General features: G+C 49.4%; 1 pseudogene; it reads right to left on the bottom strand.

Annotated features, from left to right (window-relative positions):
- Positions 1-1,180: 1,180 nt before the first annotated feature.
- LOC101538945 (60S ribosomal protein L31-like) lies at positions 1,181-1,544 on the bottom strand (annotated as a pseudogene).
- Between the last annotated feature and the right edge of the window lie 17,020 nt (positions 1,545-18,564).

The following is an 18,564-nucleotide window of genomic DNA, read 5'->3' as shown; positions in this document are numbered from 1 at the left end:
ATGACCTTAGGCCCCCAGCCTGCCAGGAAGGAAGGAAGGAAGGGGAGGGAGGGAAGGAGGGAAACAGACCTCACCATTTCATCCCCACTTTACTCCTCTGTCCCCTGCTCTGAGTAGGTAGCTGACCCTAAGGAAGGAAATGTCCATCCTGCAGGTTCTGGGCAGCCCCTGAGGGAAGGCCCCTCAGGTGGCCGTGAATGGGCAGAGATGCTACAGGGAGCTGGGGGTGCGGACCCATGGCCAGGGAGGAAGGTGGCAACTGTGGTTTCCAACTCGACCAACATTCTCGGCTATTCTGCCTCACGTGTGCGGAAATGGTTCTTTCCACAGCAGGAAACAGCCTCGCTGCTTCTGTTTTCAGCTTTTAAAGTGGTTCCTGAAATGAGAGTCAGCTTTCCTAACAACTTCGAGGCAGGACACAGGCGCAGAAATGGCGGTGTTTGGGGCTTTCTCTGTGTGGACCCTGCCACGGGACCACGATGACACAGATGAACAGGGCCAGGCCGTGCCCGCTGGCAGAGGGGCCTCATGTCGATGCTCTGGAGTTTGGGAGCTTCTCTGCAATCACGTCAAATCAACGCTAGAACTGGGGCCAGAGTGATAATACCATGGGGAGGTCATTTGCCTTGCCCTAGTTCAAACTACTTTGATTCCCAGCATCCCATATGATCCCAGAAAGCCACCAGGAGAGATCCCTGAATGCAGAGCCAGGGGTAACCCCTGAGCATTGCCAGGGGTGGCCCCCAAACAAACAAATAAAATAATTAATTCTGGGATAAATAAACAAATACAAAAATTAACTCTGGGATTTAGGTGGATACTGTGGAGGTATAAGAGATTTATTCAGGGCTGGGTGTGGGACAGGAGGAGGGGGAAACATAATTCAAAGGCCAGGAGCACATACTTTGTGTGCAAGAGCTCTGGATTTGATCCCCATCACTCCCTGTGGTGTCCTGAGAAGTGCCAGGAGCAATCCTTGAGCACGGAGCCAGGAGTAGCCCCTCAAGCACTGCTGGGTGTAGGCGAAAAGAAGAAAGAAGAAGCCATAGCAAAGCTGTGGCATTGTGGAATAAGAGAATCATACCTTTTTTTATTTTTTACTTGTAACTTTCTTTTAATTTTTTTGTTTGTTTACAGTACTTTTTTTTTTGTCCTTTTGTAGCTTTATTGAGTCACCAGCTTAGTTCTCATCCACATTGACTGTCTGCAGATTTTTGAAAGTGGTGACGGGCACGTAGGTAACCAGTGCGTCAACTTGGTTTGGTGAGTCTTCATTCTCGTTACGCTTTCTGGACAAACGTACACGGATCCGGTGTGGGACGTTCCTGATGCCCTTGGCCCAGACGGCCTTGTTGAGCCGCGTGTCGATGCGCACGTCGGGGTGCCCTGCCCCTGCAAGGTGGGCTTGCGGCTCTCCTCGAGTGCCCCGGGCGCGCGCTTCTTAACGCCCACGCCGGGGATGCGCTTGTGGATGATGTTGACGGTGCACTCGCGGTCACCACCTCCTTGATGGCCGAGCGGCCCTTCTTAGTGGACACAGCCATCTGCGCGGCGGACACAGCGGTCAGACCCCGGCCCGGCCCCCGCCCGCACTTCCCCGTGGATGGACGCGGATGGCGAGGCCGCGCGCCGCCCGCACTCACCTGTTTACAGTACTGTATTTTTTTTGCTTTTTGCTTTTTTTTGCTTTTTGGGTCACACCCAGCGATGCTCAGGGGTTACTCCTGGCTTCGCACTCAGGAATTGCTCCTGGCAGTCTTGGGAGACCAGATGGGATGCCGGGGATCGAACCCGGGTCGCCGCGTGCAAGGCAAACGCTCTACCCGCTGTGCTATCGCTCCGGCCCTGTTTACGGTACTTTCAATAGTGGTTTCTGGAGCCTCCATGATCATCCTGAGACAGATCCATCACTAATCCACTTTTCTCATGGGGTTTAGGAATGTTAAGCAACTGAGGTTTAGGAATGTTAAGCAACCCTGGGTCCCCTTGCTAGGAGATGCCGTGTGACTTCTAAACTATGCATTAACCAAAGAGCTCTCAGGACTGGACTTTATCAGCATCAGCCCCCTTTTGCACCACGGAACACCCGCTAGTACCAATGCAACCAAGAGGCCTTAGTGAGAAAGCTGAGACTAGAAGCATTTGGCCTTCCTGCCATTTCTTTGGTATCCCAAAACTGTTTCCAAAATGATTGCATCTGCCAAGAGTAAATGAACTCACACTAAGCAGTGACAGAAGCTTGGGTGGACTGGGATGTGGAGGACTTGGCAGTACCTTTACTGGATCTAGTTTCCCCAGGAGAGAAAAATCCCTCCAAAGCTATTCCCAAACACCAGAAATACCTCCCGGGCCTCCTGGCGGCCTCTGAGCACGGCACAGGCCAGTCTGGGATAGCACCCGGGTTGGGGGGGGCGGACACGCCTCAAGCGTGAACGTGGGTAATTCTGAATCTAAGAAATCCCCCACTTGGAGCCCTTCCACTCAGCAGGACAGCAGGTACCTCACATTCCAGGCTCATCTGGGAATGCTCTGGGCTGTGGCTGGCTCCCGTGGGGCGGGTAAACAGGCAAAAAAGTGCCTGGATGTGAGCCAGTAAGACCTAGCGGGACTCCGGGCTGTGTGCGCCCTGGGAATCCTGGGATTCAGCCATCACGTTTGGTTCCTGCTGGGATCATCCCTGATGCTCAGGGCTTCGGGTCCTGGTCTTGGAATCACTGTGGCAGGTGAGAGAAAGGAAGCTTCGCCCAGCCAACCAGTGACCCCGGTGCCCCAGCCCCCCCCCCCCCGCCTACTGTGAACACACATCACAGACAGCCCGACCTGCCTCCTTCCCCCCAGCAACACAAAGACTTTCTCCTCACTTTCATCCTCTCCCCACTGCTAACATGAATGTGACTCACAGAACAACGCACATGGATGGGGGCTACAGGGATAATGGTATGTGCTAAAACCACAACAGTTACCCATCAAATTATGGGGGAAGGGGGTGGGTGGGGGTGGGGGAGGTCGGGGAGAGGTGACACGAGGACAGGGGTGGAGAGTCGTGCTGTGACTTTCTATGTGACCTTGTGACCTAAACTTGAACAGCAAATAAGACATGCACTAACTTGGGGGGTCTCTTTTTTTTTTGTTTGTTTTGCGTTTGGGGCAACCCTTGCCTGTACTGGGGGCCACTCCCCACCCCGTGCTCAGGGGTTGATTCAGCACTGACTGGGGACCACGTGGTGCCTCTGCCGGTGTAAGCCCAGGCCTCCTTCATACAGAGCATGTGCCGGCCCTGGAAGTGCATCCTTCGAGGAGGCACTGTCTGACCACGAAGCTGCTGCGATTCTGCTCCATTCCTTAGAAGTATTTGCATACAGCGCGGGGCGAGCGAGGCCCATCTTTATTCTTCATCCAGCTGCTTATTTTTGCCTTGTTTGCTTGGCTTTATTCTTTGAAATAAAAAATTGACAACCTGCCCCCTTACCCCCACCGTGTCCCAGGCCCAGCAGTCCCCTCTGACAGCCCTCAGCCCAGTGGTGGTGGGTCTGACCCGCAGGACTCAGACAGGCAGAGCTGCTCTGGCCCAGCCCTGTGAGGGCCGCAGTGGCACCCCAGTGGCAGTCAAGGGCCACCCCCAGCTCCCTCCCTGCCGCTGCTGTGACACAGGCAGTTGTTCTCAGTGTTTTGTGCCCAGGGCGTGAGTATGAACAAGCTGAATCCGTGCAATGCCAGGCAATCTGCAGTGCCACCTCCCATAGCATTTCCGGGCACAGGGCCCCTCCTTGGCGGCTTCTGATCACCTTCTGGTCTGCAGAAGTTTTCTAGAGGGGCCTTAACCGTGACCCCCTCATAGGACCAGCTCCATTCCGCAATTCCAGAGGGCTGTGCCCTGCCTGGGCCTCCCCTCCCAGTAAGGGTCAGTTTCCATCCCTGCTGCCCTAAGGCAAGGCCTGGAGTCTAGAGCCCTGCGGGCAGGTTCCTCTGATCGGCGTCCACCTCCTTCATGGCCGCCAGCAAGGCCCCGTGTGGGTTAGTTCTCTGGTGTAGTTTCCCTCGAGGTTCAGCAGACTGCCCATCAGGGCCCTGTCGGGTCCCCCGTGGCTCTGTGCTTGGGACACCAAGGGCACCACGGCCTTCTCTCTCTGCAGGTTCCATGTGAGCACTGGCGTGAGAGCAGCCTCTGTCATACATACACCCCGAGCCAATCACCTGCCCCGCGGGAGCACGGTCTGTTTCCATTGCATTAGGCAATGCCTTGCCCGTGAGCCCCACCTTGTTAGAGGTTGTGTCTCTTACACCACCCGCCATACTGTGGACATTTCAGGGTCTTTTATGCCCTTAGTCAGAAGGTGGGTTTCAAAGAGGCCCAAGTGCCCCTCAATAATTGTATCCCAGGGTCTTTTTGTAACACTGTCATCCCGTTGTTCATCAATTTACTCGAGCGGCACCAATAACATCTCTATTACACTCAGCCTTGAGATTTTAGCAGCCTCTCCTTACTCATCTTTCCCAACGATTGGAGGCTCTTTCAGGGTCAGAGGAATGAGACCTATCATTACTGTTTTTGGTATATTGAATACGCGATGGGTAGCTTGCCAGGCGCTGCTGTGCTGGCGGGAAACTCTCGGTAGCTTGCTGGGCTCTCTGAGAGGTATGTATATATCTTTTGCTGCATTTGGGATATGAATACGCCATGGGGAGCTTGCAAGGCTCTCCCTTGCGGACAATAGACTTGGTCTTATAGTCTCTGGATGTTGGTTGTGGGTGGAATTACACGGCGCCAGGGGCAGTTTGTGGGGGTGGCTGCCAAGCTACTGGAAAATGGGGGGTCTGGGTGGAAAAGGCCCAGTCCCAATCTGAGCAGGCCTGGAGATCTCAGCCTTGGGTCCCGCACACCTGGGTTCCTCTGCCGGTCCCTTCATGAGTGAGACTCATTCGAACGTGTGGAGAGTGGCCTTGAGCATGGCTGTGGCTGTGTTCCAGAGGTCTTCAACCCTTCTAGGGTCTTTTTGTACTTGGAGTTTTACTGGTGCGCAATACCAGTCATCTCCTCTAGATGGCACTTGCGAGCTTCTGCTGTGCGCTCCGTTAGCGCTCAGGCAAGCCACCTCCTGGACTGTTCTTTAATAACAGGGTTGTCTGTGTTCACTCCCCAGGCATGCAGAGCTGTTTCTAATTAGCTGCCTAAATGGACTCCGGCAGTTCTGTAGATGGCATTAGGAGTGCTCATGGTGGGGCTACACTGAGGACAGGAAATGACTCCCAGATGGCCTTAAGGGCCAAGGGTGAATCTAGTCAGAGCAGAAAGGGGCCGCGTCTTCACGTGCAGTGTCCCTGCAAATCTTCATCTACGGCCTCTGCTTTCTTTCCTTCCGCCCTGTCCAGCTGCCTGTCCACCAGCTCTGACAGCCAAATGTGGGACCACGTGACAATTGGGGTCCAGTGTCAAGAAATCTCAGAAAAGTTGTTCTTCAGTGGGGATAGCCCAGCAGGGAAGGCGCTTGCCTTGCATGCAGCTGACCTGGGTTTGATCCCCAGCACCCCATATGGTCCCCTGAGCACTTCCAGGAGTGATCCCTGTGTGCAGAGCCAGGAGTAACCCCTGAGCACTGCTGGGTGTAGCCCCTAAACCAAAAGGCAAATGAAAAGTTCTTCAATGTCAGGTGATTTTACCCACATATGCACATGGCCTTTGTGGCGAGCTAGAGGGTGGGCAGAGGGGGCCACCATCCTGACCTGACAGAGTCCTCGATCCTGACCCAGATTAATTTGTTAAGCCATTATCCCCAGTAATTCAAGGTCAGATTTATCATTGTCACCTCGGCCTCCGGAAATCCACCAAACCAACATAAATAGAGCAGACAGATCTCTCTTTTCTTTATCTTTTTCTTCTTAAAATGTCTTTGGGCTGCACCCAGCAGAGGCACTATTGGGGGTGTCGGGGGACTCTGGGGCGCGTGGGCCTCCTGTGTGCAAAGCGTGCAGTGGTTCTTTGGCTGTTGCTGCTGTTTTGTGTCCACACCCGGCAGTGTTCCAGGGTTATTCGTGGCTCGACACTCAGGAATGACTCCAGCGGCGAGCTACCTGGCAGCTTCCTGGGGCCCTACGGGATGTCAAGGATCGAATCTGGGACAGCTGAATGCAAGGGAAGCACTTTACCCTCTGCACTCTCTCGCCAGCCCCACACAGTCATCCTTTTTGAGTGCTCTTCATCGTCAGGGAGCCAGCAGAGACTCCCCTTGGTCTGCTCCAGCTCCAGTCGCGCTGAGGAAAGACCCGTTTCGGGGTTGGAGGGATAGTCCAATGGGTAAAGCACTTGCCTTGCAGACGCCAACCTGGGTTTGATCCCCAGCATCCTATAGGTTCCCCCACTCATGGCAAGGAGTAACTCCTGAGTGCAGAGCCAAGAGTAATGCCTGAGCATCTCCGGGTGTGGCCCCTAAACAAACAAAAACCTTAGTTTCAAGCCCATCAATATCTGTGTTATTCATGCGATTTCTTCAGGACAGTTAAATGTTCTTTTGCTATTGGAAAACTCCCTGGATTCCCTCCCTAGGTAGTCACTCCCCGCTCTCTGTGAATTCCTGTTAACTTTTTTAGCATCTGTCAGATCCGTGGGGGAAGCTAATGACATAGATCCATGTAATGTGATCCATAAAACCGCCGTACAATGGGACAGCAAAGTGAATGCGATGAAGTCATACCATACTCCCTGGTTTTAATGGGCTCATAATTTTGTCCCCCCTGCCTAAACTTGTCGTGACCAGAAGTGTTGGGGCAGTTGTTATCTGTTTTCCCAGCACAATTTTCCCCCTTTGGAAGCAGCCCTGAAGGGTGATGCTGCAGCTAGGATCTGCTGATGTGCAAGCTTGGGCCAGCACGCACGCTATTCCCCACTCAACAGTGCTCGATACTCGCCTCGAGTTCATCAGGCAACAGTCAAGGAACAGCATCTGTTTTGTTTCTTGTCCTGCATTTCCTTATACAGTCTACTGAGCTAGGTTGCCCCGACACTGGTTTCATCACTTCTAAATTCCATCGATAACTCTTCACCTCTAGTGTTTGATCGCTGCCCAGTCACTGCTTCATATGGGAGTCGCTCAGAGCTGCGCCGGGAGCAGTGGTTCTGGGGATGGTTTCTCACTTTGCTTTTTGCCATCCTTTCCCCCATCATGCTGAAGTTCTGGGTAATACAGCAAATTTGAATGTCATTGTTGGAACCATCGTTTCTTTTCTTTCTCTTTTTTTGGGGGGCAGGGGGTGTGGGGGCACACCCTGCTATATCTAGGGTTTGCTCCTGGCTCTGCGCTCGGGAATTACTCCTAGAGGAGGTTCTCAGAAGACCATATTGGATGCTCGGGATTGAAACGGGTCAGCTGCGTGCAAGGCAAGAGCCCTACCCGCTGTACCATTGCTCCAGCCCTGGACCCACCAATTTCTGACGACTGCTGTGTCAAGTATGATTTTCTACAAGAATTTCCAGGACCCAGAGAAGCTCTTGTCCTCACAGATGGAAAGTGTGAGAGCAAATGAGTCCATATGAAAAACCGCAAAGGCAGACAGAGCAGAGCACAGCATGGTAGAACACTTGCTTTGCATGCAGCTGACCCTGATTCAGTCACTGGCACCCCTTATGTTGCCCTGAGCACTGCCAGGAGTGATTCCTGAATGCAGAGCCACAAGTAACCCCTGAGCATCATTGGGCATAGCCAAAAATCAGAAAAATGAAAAATAGCAAAGGAAAAGGCACAAAGATAAAGCTCAGAAGGATGTCACCTTCCAATGCTCCCGTCTCACTGGGGCCATGAAGGTCATTTTCATTCTTTTTGCAACGATGGCTGATGTATGAGAAGATGTCAGCCAGGGAATCTGGACAAAGTTTTCGTGACCAGGAATTTTATGCATTTATCATGTAGCCACAGAATACCTTGGCTATTTAGTCTTCAGCAATTCCCAAGATCAAACTAATAGCACGACCGGAGGCTCCAGACCACACACACACACACACACACACACACACACACACACATACACACACGCACACACATGCACACACACATGTGCACACACATACATATATGTATATATGAAGACCATCACAGTATTTACATATCACAGAAAGGCACTTTGTTAGCATAAATTGTCTAGCATGGTTCAAAGACACGAAGTTAAAAACAAAAAGCATTCTTACAGGGTGTTCCAGGGGCTTAGACATTATCTACAAAAAACTAGTCAAGAGCCCTTTCTTCCTTTGGAATGTTTGGAATGTGCTGGGTGTAAGTACCCAAGAATTTGAGTTAATTCTTTTCTTATTTTAAAATATGAAGACACATTATTATATTTTTATCATAAAGCACTTCCACAAATATACCAGATTACATTTTCAAGCGACAATTTTTACATTTGCAAAGAATATGCCAGATGAATACACCAGATCACGTCAAATGGCAGCTAAGACATAGAATGACGTTGCCTGTTGGTTCCCAAGCTCCCCAATCTCGTCTGTCTTCCAGTTTCTTGGAACACCTATGCCAGTACCCAGGAGGGTGCCGAAGGTGCTAAGCCAACAAGACCATTTTGCTGTGTTGTTTTCTCTTTTGATGGGGGGAGGAGGAGTGTTTGTGCTACTCCCCAGCAGTGCTCAGGGCTTACTCCTGGCACTGTGCTCCGTGGACAATATTGTGGTACTGGGACTCAAATCCAGGTCGTTCCCAAGCAAGGCCAGTCCTTGTCCTGCCTCCCAGCCCTGCTAAATCACCCTTGCTCAGAATATTCACTCTGGTTCTTATCTCATTCTCAGCACTGGACTACAGGTTTCTTCATGATCATACACAGGATTTGGTCAAGGACAGACTTTGTTCATCTGAAATGCACACAGAGAGGGGTCAAGGGGTCGTGGCTGTTGTTCTATCAGATGTCAAAACCAGCTCGTCATGACAATAATAAAAATTGCAAACTGGCCACCTTGCCTTCCCTGAGTGATATTTTTTTTCCTTTTCGGGTCACACCCAGCGATGCTCAGGGGTTACTCCTGACTCTGCACTCAGGAATTACTCCTGTCGGTGCTTGGGGGACCATACGGGATGCCAGAGACCAAACCTGGGTCAGCAAACGCCCTACCTGCTGTGTTGAGCCAATTCTTTACTGCACAGTCTTTTTGGGCGGGGGTGGGGTGGGGTGGAGGGGGGCTTGGGGAGAAGGGGCAGTTTCAGTGGTGCTCAGGGGGCAAATCCTGGTTTGGTGCCATGGAGACCAGACCAGAACATAGAACTCTGACAAGCCTGTGGAGTCAGCTCCAGCCCCAACCGCACAACCCGGAACATTTTGGTTGAAACTCCTGAGTGCTGGATCTTTCTCCCGCCCTTTTTTGTTGTTGAGTTTCTGTGACCTGTTTCTTTCGTTCACTTTTTATCCCCTTTGAGTTTTTGGGCCATACCTGGAGGAAGGTGCTCATGGCTCACTCCTGCTCAGAGCTCAGGGATCTCTCTCGGCAGGGTTTGGGAACCAAGTGGCATGCCCGGGTTTGAGCCTGGATTGGCCACATGCCAGGTAGATGCTTTGCCCACTGTACTATCTATCTCTAGGGCCCCCCTTTCCCTTTGGTGCTATCAGCACTGCTGCAACTTCTGGGGTCTTCACCCTTGTTTTCCTTATTTGTTTTAATTTTTTCAGCTTTTAAAAAAGTTTTGAGATACTGCGATTTACAATATGATTAATGGTGGCTTCCTATGGACACAATTCCAACACCACACCCAGAACCAGTATATCACCCCCCTTCCTGAAAACTCCAATGCACCACAAGGACAAGGAACACACACACACACACACACACACACCACACACACACACACACCACACACACACACACCACACACACACACACACACACACACACACACACACACACCCTGTACCCTGTACCGCCTGCTGAGACTGTGCTTAAATTCATGAGCAGGAAGTTGAAGGCAGCCATCTGGAGGCTTACTTGCAACATACTTGCAACAAATGATGACAAGAGGAATGTATGTGGATGGCGGGAGCAGAGCAGCACAAAGGGCAGGAAGCTGCCCTGCACATGGCTGACCCAAGTTTGAGCCCCAGCACCACATATGGTCCCTAGAGTCCCGTCAGGAGTGATCCTAAGCGCAGATTCAGGAGTAAGCCCTGAGCACCACCAGGTGTGTCTCCTGGGGGAAAAAATCAGAAAAAAAAATCAATAAATGCACATGGGTGGAAAGAATATTGAAGTTACATTACTAACACGGAAGCTCAAAGTGTGACCTTATAACCTAGAGCAGATAGAGGAAAACGAAACCAGGGTTAGGAATTTGGGATTGCGTTATTCAAAAAGAAAACTAGAGCCACACTTGAATGAGCTTCACAGAAGGACCCAGGGAGGTTGGGGGCGGGGCGCATGGTGGGAGGGAACCTGGGGACCCTGGTGGAGGGACGCGGACATTGTGGCGGGACTGGTGCTGGAACACCTAAGACTCAACTCTGAGTAACCTCATAAATCATGGTGTCTTTTTTAAAATTCTACTTCACACTTTCATTTAATCCCTGCAATAATTCAATGATTCAGTGTGTCAAGTTACTCCCACCAAATCACAGATGAGGAAATGGAGGCGCAATTTTCCCAAAGTCATGCCACAGTGAAGAGATGGCAGAATTTGGACCCAGAAAGTCTGCAAACTTTACCATCTCTTTTTCTTTAATTTTTTAAAAAAATTAATCACAGTGATATACACAGTTACAAAGTTGTTCATGACTGGGTTTCAGTCATATAATGTTCCAACACCCGTCCCTTCACCAGTGTACATTTCCTACCATCAATGCTTCCAGTTTCCCTCCAGCCCCTCCCCCCCAAGTCATGGTGTCTTAATAAAAATTTTAAAAAATGGAAATGAGGGGTTGAAGTGATAGTACAGCAGGTAGGGCATTTGCCTTGCACATTGCTGACACAGGTTTGATCCTTGGCATCTCATAAGATCCACCAAGCACCGCCACAAGTCACCCAAAAAGAAAAAAAAAAAAGAAAGAAAATAGAAATGATGTATGTATGAAATTAACACTAACAGTATTAAAAACAAACAGTATCCCAATAAAGATTTGTTGTAAATCAAAAATGAAAAATAACATAAATGAGTTTCTGATGGAAGAATACATGATTATGAATTTAATTTTACAAGACTTAAACAAAACATGCACCATTCACTACTTTTCCCCTTAAGTTTTCTAATTGCCTAAGGTCATCTTACATCATGACTTACACTGAACTAAAGAATTTAGGTTCAGGAGCCAGAGCGATAGTACAGTGGGTAGGGCACTTGCCTTGCACATGGGCAGCCCGAGTTCAATCCCAGGCACCCGTATGGTCCCCGAGTACTGCCAGAAGTAACCTCTGAGCATCACCAGTGTGACCCAAAAACAAAACAAAAGACTTTAGGCTCTGAAGTTGAAGGAGAAATTTAAGGACAAGACAGAGAGATACCAATGCCTTGGAGCGCTGCTGAGTCCTCCACAGGAAAGGGGATTTGAACGCTGTCTACACTGCACCCGGCTATCACAGTGCACTCGGATGCAGGTGAGGAGAGAGTGAGTGACATCATCCTTACTCTTCAGTGGATTCACTGACCAGAATGAAACATTTGTAATGCAGAAACTTTTTAGAAAATCAAAGCAAAATCTCATAAACTAATTTCTTTTCAACCATTCAACCTAGACTTTTGTTGATTCCGTTGAATCAAATTTTGAGGACTGGCACTAGGAGTGGGGAAAACCACAGTGCATTAGAAAAATCTAAATTAGGGGCTGGAGTGATAGTGCAGCAAGTAGGGCACTTATCTTGCATGCCGTGGGCCCAGATTTGACCCCAGGCATCCATACGGTCCCCTAAAAACCTCTAGAAGTAATTCCTGAATGCAGATCTAGGAGTAACCCCTGAGCATTACCAGGAGTGCACCCTCCCCCCCCACAATATACACACACACACACAATAGAAAAATCTAAATAAGATGCCTTTGACTCTCAGCCTTGGTATTTGTTTGTTTGTTTGTTTGTTCTTTTTGGGTCACACCCACCGATGCTCAGGGGTTACTCCTGGTTCTGCACTCAGAAATTACTCCTGGTGCTGCTGGGGAACCATATGGGATGCCGGGGATATAACCCAGGTTGGCCGCATGCAAGGCAAATGCCTGCCCTACCCACTGTACTATCGCTCTGGCCCCATCAGCCTTGGTATTTGTTAGGGCATCCCACAGAATGCTAGGTCGTGTGGTGGGGTTAATTTTTAAATGTAGGGTTTGTTCTTAAAGACTTGCTTCTCTCTTTCCATCCATTTCTGAATATTCTCTTTTTTTCTCTCCCGACCTCTACTTCTCTAGCTCACCAGGAGAAAACCCTCCTGCCAGGCTCTGCTTAGATGGGGGAACAGGTGGGTAAGTATCAGGTGGTCCTCAGAAGCTGAGTCCCTTTGGTCTACAGAGGTTGCAGGGGGCAATCACCAACTCTTTGATGTTGACCTTCAAGTTGTCCGTGCCCAGTGTTTTGAATGGTGGTTACTTATCAAACGTACATTGGAAAGATTTTCTTTTGTCTGTTTGTTTGTTTGGGGACTACACTCAGTGATGCTCAGAGGGTACTCAGGAATTACTTCTGGCCGTGCTTGGGGGACCATATGGGATGTCTGGAACGGAACCCGGGTAGATCACATGCAAGGCAAGAGCCTTACCCGCTGTACTATTGCTCTGGCTCCTCATTTGAAAGAGTATCCTTTGAACTTAGATGATTTAAGTTTGACCAAGTCCAACTCCACTTTTTTTCCCTTTTGTTTTGTTTATGGTTTCGGTTTCATCAAGAACCCATTGCTTAAGCCAGTGTCACAACCATGCATGTGTGGGTTTTCTTTGAAGGTTCCAGAGCTTTAGCTCTTTCATTTCAGTCTTTGATCTGTTTTGAGTCATTTTTTTTACATTTGGTGTGAGCTGGAATTTCTACTTCACTCGTGTTGGAAATAAATGTGTGGAATTCTTGTTATCTCCCTAACAAAAATCTCTTGAAAGTCAACTCTTTATTAAGAGTGGGAGGCTCGGGGCTGGAGCGGTAGCCAGCGTTTGCCTTGTATGTGACTGATCTGGGTTCGATTCCCAGCATCCCAAATGGTCCCCTGAGCACTGCCGGAGTAATTCCTGAGTGCATAAGCCAGGAATAACCCCAGTGAATCACCAGGTGTGACCCAAAAACAAAAACAAAAAAAAAGAGTAGGGGGCTCAATTTCTGGACTCTGGATTCAAATCCATAGATCAATGTATAACAGAAAAACATACATGTGGGCCAGGGAAAGGGCACAAGCACACGTACCCTTGCAGTGATGCCTTGTTTGTGCAGGGCCCTTAGTTCGATCCCCAGCACTGTTCGTTCCTCTGACCACATGTAGATGCAGCCTCAGTGGTGCCTGAACACCCCTAGGCCCAAGCCACAGACCATCAGGCCCTCACAGTTGGGCAGAGCACTGTATCGCGTGGCCCTGTGGCTCCAGCATTGCTGGTGTGGCCCCTCTGAAAAATAAAGCCATATAGAGCTGTGACAGGGATTGCGTCGAATCTGTTGCTTAATCGGTGTGTGTGTGGGGGGTGTCAGCACTGTGATGGGGCAAGGATCAGGTGGAGGAGCATGTAGAGATGATTGGGATGTGGGGGAGATGGTCGGCTGCCCCTCCACAGTTGCCAGAGCACTGAGTCCCTGTACTATCAGGCAGCTGTAACAGGTGGAAGTTGGAGGGGTGGAGGTGTCCACCTCAAGCTAGAAGCCAGACTAGGAAAGACACCCAGACCACGCTATAGGTTAAACATTCATGGCAACATGAGATCAACAGCTTTTACCAAGAGAAACAGGAACAGGAAAACTGCACCAGCCATAAAGACAATGGGTAGGGCCAGAGAGATGGTACAGGGGCTAAGGCGCTGGCCCTGAGTGGCCCACTGGGGTCCCATCCCTGGTGGTGCTGCATATAATCTCCTGGCTACCGCCAGGGGTCACCCTTGAGCACTGGGCCAGGAATAGCCCTGTGCGTTGTTGGATGTGATCTAACTCCACCACCACCTCCAAATAAGGGAATCAGTAATTCTTGCTGCACTGGTATAATTATAAAAAGTCTTAAAAGGCGAGAACAATAGCACAGCAGGGCGGGTAGGGCATTTGCCTTGCATGCAGCAAACCCGGGTCCCATCCTTGGCACCCCATACGGTCCCCCAGCATCACCACAAGTAATTCCTGAGCACAGAGTCAGCAATCACCCTGAGCACCGTTGGGTGTGATCCCCTTCTCCCCAAAAATATTTTTTCCAAATATTTTTTTAAGTCCAACAACCCAATTGTCTAATCAGTGAGTCTAAGGCAAACCATTACCATGGAGTAATATGCAACCAGAATATATGTGCTGATGGACCAGATACATAACTCAGAGACAGAGCACTTGACTTGCATATGTGAGTCCTTGGGTTCTAACCCCAAATACTGCAAAAAAAAACACAAAAAGTGGGGATCTGGGGAGATAAATCAAGTAGACTGCATGCCTAGCACATGTGTGGTCCTGAGTGCAATCCCCAGCTCTCATGGCCCTGAGTGTAGCCTGGACTAGCACTAGCCAGTGTCCCCGAGCCCCAAATCAACAGGTCAGCTTCCCCAGGCCACTGAGGTGCTATGTGTGTGTGATAGAAAAAGTGTGTCTCCCTATCTTCGATCCTTGTTGCGGTGATGGCCATGCCCAGTGGTCACACACCTGTTTGGACAGCACACATACTTGGGGCAATGGCATCACCATGACACCGCTGCTGGGATCTCACTGACGTGGGACCACGCCAGGGATGGAACATGTAGCCTCATGCCCACCGCTGAGCTGCATCCTCAGACACTCACTGTAACTTTTTAATGAAAAGAACTATGTATTTGTAGACTTACGAGAGGACTTCTTTCTCTGTACTTCATGTACCATTATTTAGAATTATTTCTCAGTATGTGCCATCCCCATAGGCAACCCCACAGGTATATGATTCTCAAATTCCTCGTCAACTAAAGGTCATCAGGTCACAGCATTTGATGCTGCCACAGTCTCTGTCTACTCATCTCCTGATAGCATCATTTCCCTTTTGGTTAGACTTAATTTAATTCCTTTTGCTCATCCTGCTTCTAAGAGTAAAAACTCTATGGCCAGTGTTGGCAATCAGAGGCCACAGGAAGCGGCTGATCTGGAAATAGAATGGAAAGTGATTATGGAGTACAGAGGAGGAAAATTGGGGATGACTGATGTTCAGCAGTCAGCATCGGCCAGAGTTATAGCACAGCCGGTAAGGTGCTTGCCCTGCATGCAGATGACCTGGGTTTAATTCCCGTCATCCCATATGGTTCCCTGAACACCGCCAGGAGAAATTCCTGAGTGTGGAGCCAGGTATAGGCCCTGAGCATCACCAGGTGTGGCCCCAAAACCAAAGCAAAACAAAACAGTCAGGCATGTCCCACACCCTCCACCCTTATGGCCTTGGAAACTACGAACACAACAAAGCCACGAAAGGACTTGCTTCATTGAGAGCAACTACATGGATCAACTCTGAGAAGTGCCTGCCTAGACCAGCTACGGAGAGGCTTCTAATCATCTGGCTTGAAGAGCAGACACAGAGGGGAAACCCTCTCTACACCAAGACCATCAAAAGCAAAGCAAAAAATATTGTTTACCTTGTTGAAGGAAGATGAGGCCCAACTTTACTGCTGAATTTATCGCCAGCTCTATGCGGCTTAAATAGCTCAAGAATCATTGTGTGTTGGCTAATGGGAACGTGAGTGGTGTGAGCCTGTGAGTGCTGATTGAAAGGCAGCTGACATCAGCTCCAGGGTGCCCAAGGGAGGCAGGTGGGTGAACTCCCACCCACCCAAAGCTCTTGCAGCCATACCCACATCCCACCACTACAGCCATACCAAGGGCTCAGCTCCACTGTCCCACAAATATTCTCTGTGAAGATGACAATCTGTGAATAATAATTTTAGGTTCCCAGTGCCCAGGCTGAAAATGTTGGTGTTTTTCCTTTTTGGAGTCTGGGTAGACAGCCTCCCCACTACTCCCCATACTTTGGGAAGCCCCAGCAGCTGTTCCCACCACCCATAGGCACTGTCATGTCGACTATTGGCCCAGAAAGTGGGAAGTCTCTGGACCACGTGGCTACATATGAGGCCACGCAACACCTCCTAAAGTAAAAAAAGGCTTAATAAATTCTTAGAAAAGGACTTAATCCTGTAATCATATATAATAATGTTCATATTAATTGATTTTTATATCTACTGATTTTTAATATTACAGCAAATTGTATCAACATTTTTTATGACTTTTTTTTTTCTTTTTGGGTCACACCAGAGATGCACAGGGGTTATTCCTGGCTCTGCACTCAGGAATTACTCCTGGCAGTGCTCAGGGGACCATATGGGATGCTGGGAATTGAAACCGGGTCGGCTGCGTGCAAGCATCCTACCCGCTGTGCTATCGCTCCAGCCCGTGACTTTCTTCTAGATTAAAATAAATATGATTTTTTTAAGAAAGGAAGAAGGAAAGAAAGAAAGAAAGAAAGAAAGAAAGAAAGAAAGAAAGAAAGAAAGAAAGAAAGAAAGGAAGGAAGAGAAAGAAGGAAAGAGGAAGGAAGGAAGGAAGGAAGGAAGGAAGGAAGGAAGGAAGGAAGGAAGGAAGGAAGGAAGGAAGGAAGGAAGGAAGGAAGGAAGGAAGGAAGGAAAGAGAGAGAGAGGCAGCTTAAACATATCTGGAAACTCTAGTTTAGTTGATCGTGGAGGACCGACCAGAGCAAAACTTCAAGGTGCATGGAATCTCTCTATTCCAGACGTGGATGCTAAAAGCACCTTCATCCTTGTGAAGGTAAAACCACTGCTAGGTTGTAAGGCTTTCGAGGACAGAACAGTAGTCTGGTGTTGCAGACTACAAATTAAAGCTCTTTGTCATCAAGCGCACTGAAAAGCCACCTTCCTTATCTTCCGAGACACCCTCCCCTCATAACTATGCCAGTGGCACGGGGGATTGTCTGGAGGATAAAATGCCCTTCAATATTTTGCTTCTTGTTGATAATGCTCCCAGACACCCTCCTTTTTATTGGTGATCTGCACCCCCAATAGCAAAGTGGGGTTTCTCCCTCCAAACATCAGTCCCTGGGTGAAGGACTCAAGGGCTCTTAGGGCCTGCAGTCTCAGCTCTTGCTGCAACTGACAAAACTGATGACGCAGTCTGGGAAGGATTCCAGCCTCTCTGACTCCATCGACAACTGAGCTGAGTTTGGGGTTGATGTCATGAGGAAGTGGATGCGTGGTGTTTGGAAGAAGACACCAAGAGATGTGGCCGTGACTTTAGCGGTGTTGCCAAAGAGGAGGAAACTCCCACAATGAACAAGACAGCGGGGGAGCTGCCCGCAACTGACTGGTGTGGATGGAGGACATTGCAGGGTGCACACAGACACATCCTGATAACTGACTAATGAGGCTTGTTTGGAGCCAGAACGGGAGTACAGAGCTGAGGAAAAAGGAGACTGTGGGAGAAGGAAAACTCACAATCAAGGGATTTGCAGGAGTTTTGGGGATACCTTACCAAACTCCTTGAAGTGCTTGAAAGGGGGCTGGGGCCACAGTACAGTGGGCCTCGCACACAGCCCACCTGGCTTTAATCCCTGGCACTTCATATGGTTTCCCTGCCCAAATCGGATTTCCCGATGTAATTCAGAAACAAACATGGTGTGATGCTAAGTGAAGTTAGTCAGAGGGAGAGGGAGAGACACAGAATGATCTCTCTCGTATGTGGGATGTAAAGCAATGGCGCGGGATATAAAGAAACAAAATAAGGGAATAACAGATGGTGAAAGGCAAGAGAAACGAAGAGCAGGAGAGCTGGTCTTCAGTGGAAGATTGACACTGGGGCAGGAATAAGGGGGGATAAGCTAGGGAAGGGAGCACTGATAGGTACCTGCCAGGGAGGCAGGCTTGGAGGGTGGGAGGGAATCTGGGGACACTGGTGGAGGGAAGTGCACACTGGTGAAGGGATTGGTGTTGGAACATCGTATGCCTGAAACTTGATGCTGAATAACTGTATAACTCTGTAATTCATGGTGGGTCCCCCAACAATTAAAAAACAAACAAAAACACTAGAAAGTGAGGACCCCCCAAAGCAAGCTTTTCATAAAGAAGTATATTCATGGTATACTAATTTTTTTGCAAATAAATCTGTGCTCAATTTTTAACTTTTTTTTTTTGCAGGGCGGGGGGCAGGAGGCAGGAGGAGAAGACACACCTGGCGATGCTCAGGGATCACGTCTGGCTTTGGGCTCAGGAATCTCTCCCAGCAGTGCTCAGGGGACCATAGGGGATGTCAGGGATTGGACCTGGGTCCAGCATGTGCAAGGCAAGTACTTTATCCACTGTGCTATTGCTCCAGCCCTGTGATTAATTATTTTTTTTTAAAGAAGAAAGATCCAAGCAAAGCACCATGGGCAAGTTTCTGAAAAGAGCAGTAGAGCCTCAGGAAGGACGCCAGACAGACCTT

Source organism: Sorex araneus, chromosome 2, assembly GCF_027595985.1.
Source record: "Sorex araneus isolate mSorAra2 chromosome 2, mSorAra2.pri, whole genome shotgun sequence".
Lineage (NCBI taxonomy): Eukaryota > Metazoa > Chordata > Mammalia > Eulipotyphla > Soricidae > Sorex > Sorex araneus.
The sequence above is the reverse complement of the archived record's forward strand: the minus strand, read 5'-3'. Positions and strand labels throughout refer to the sequence as shown.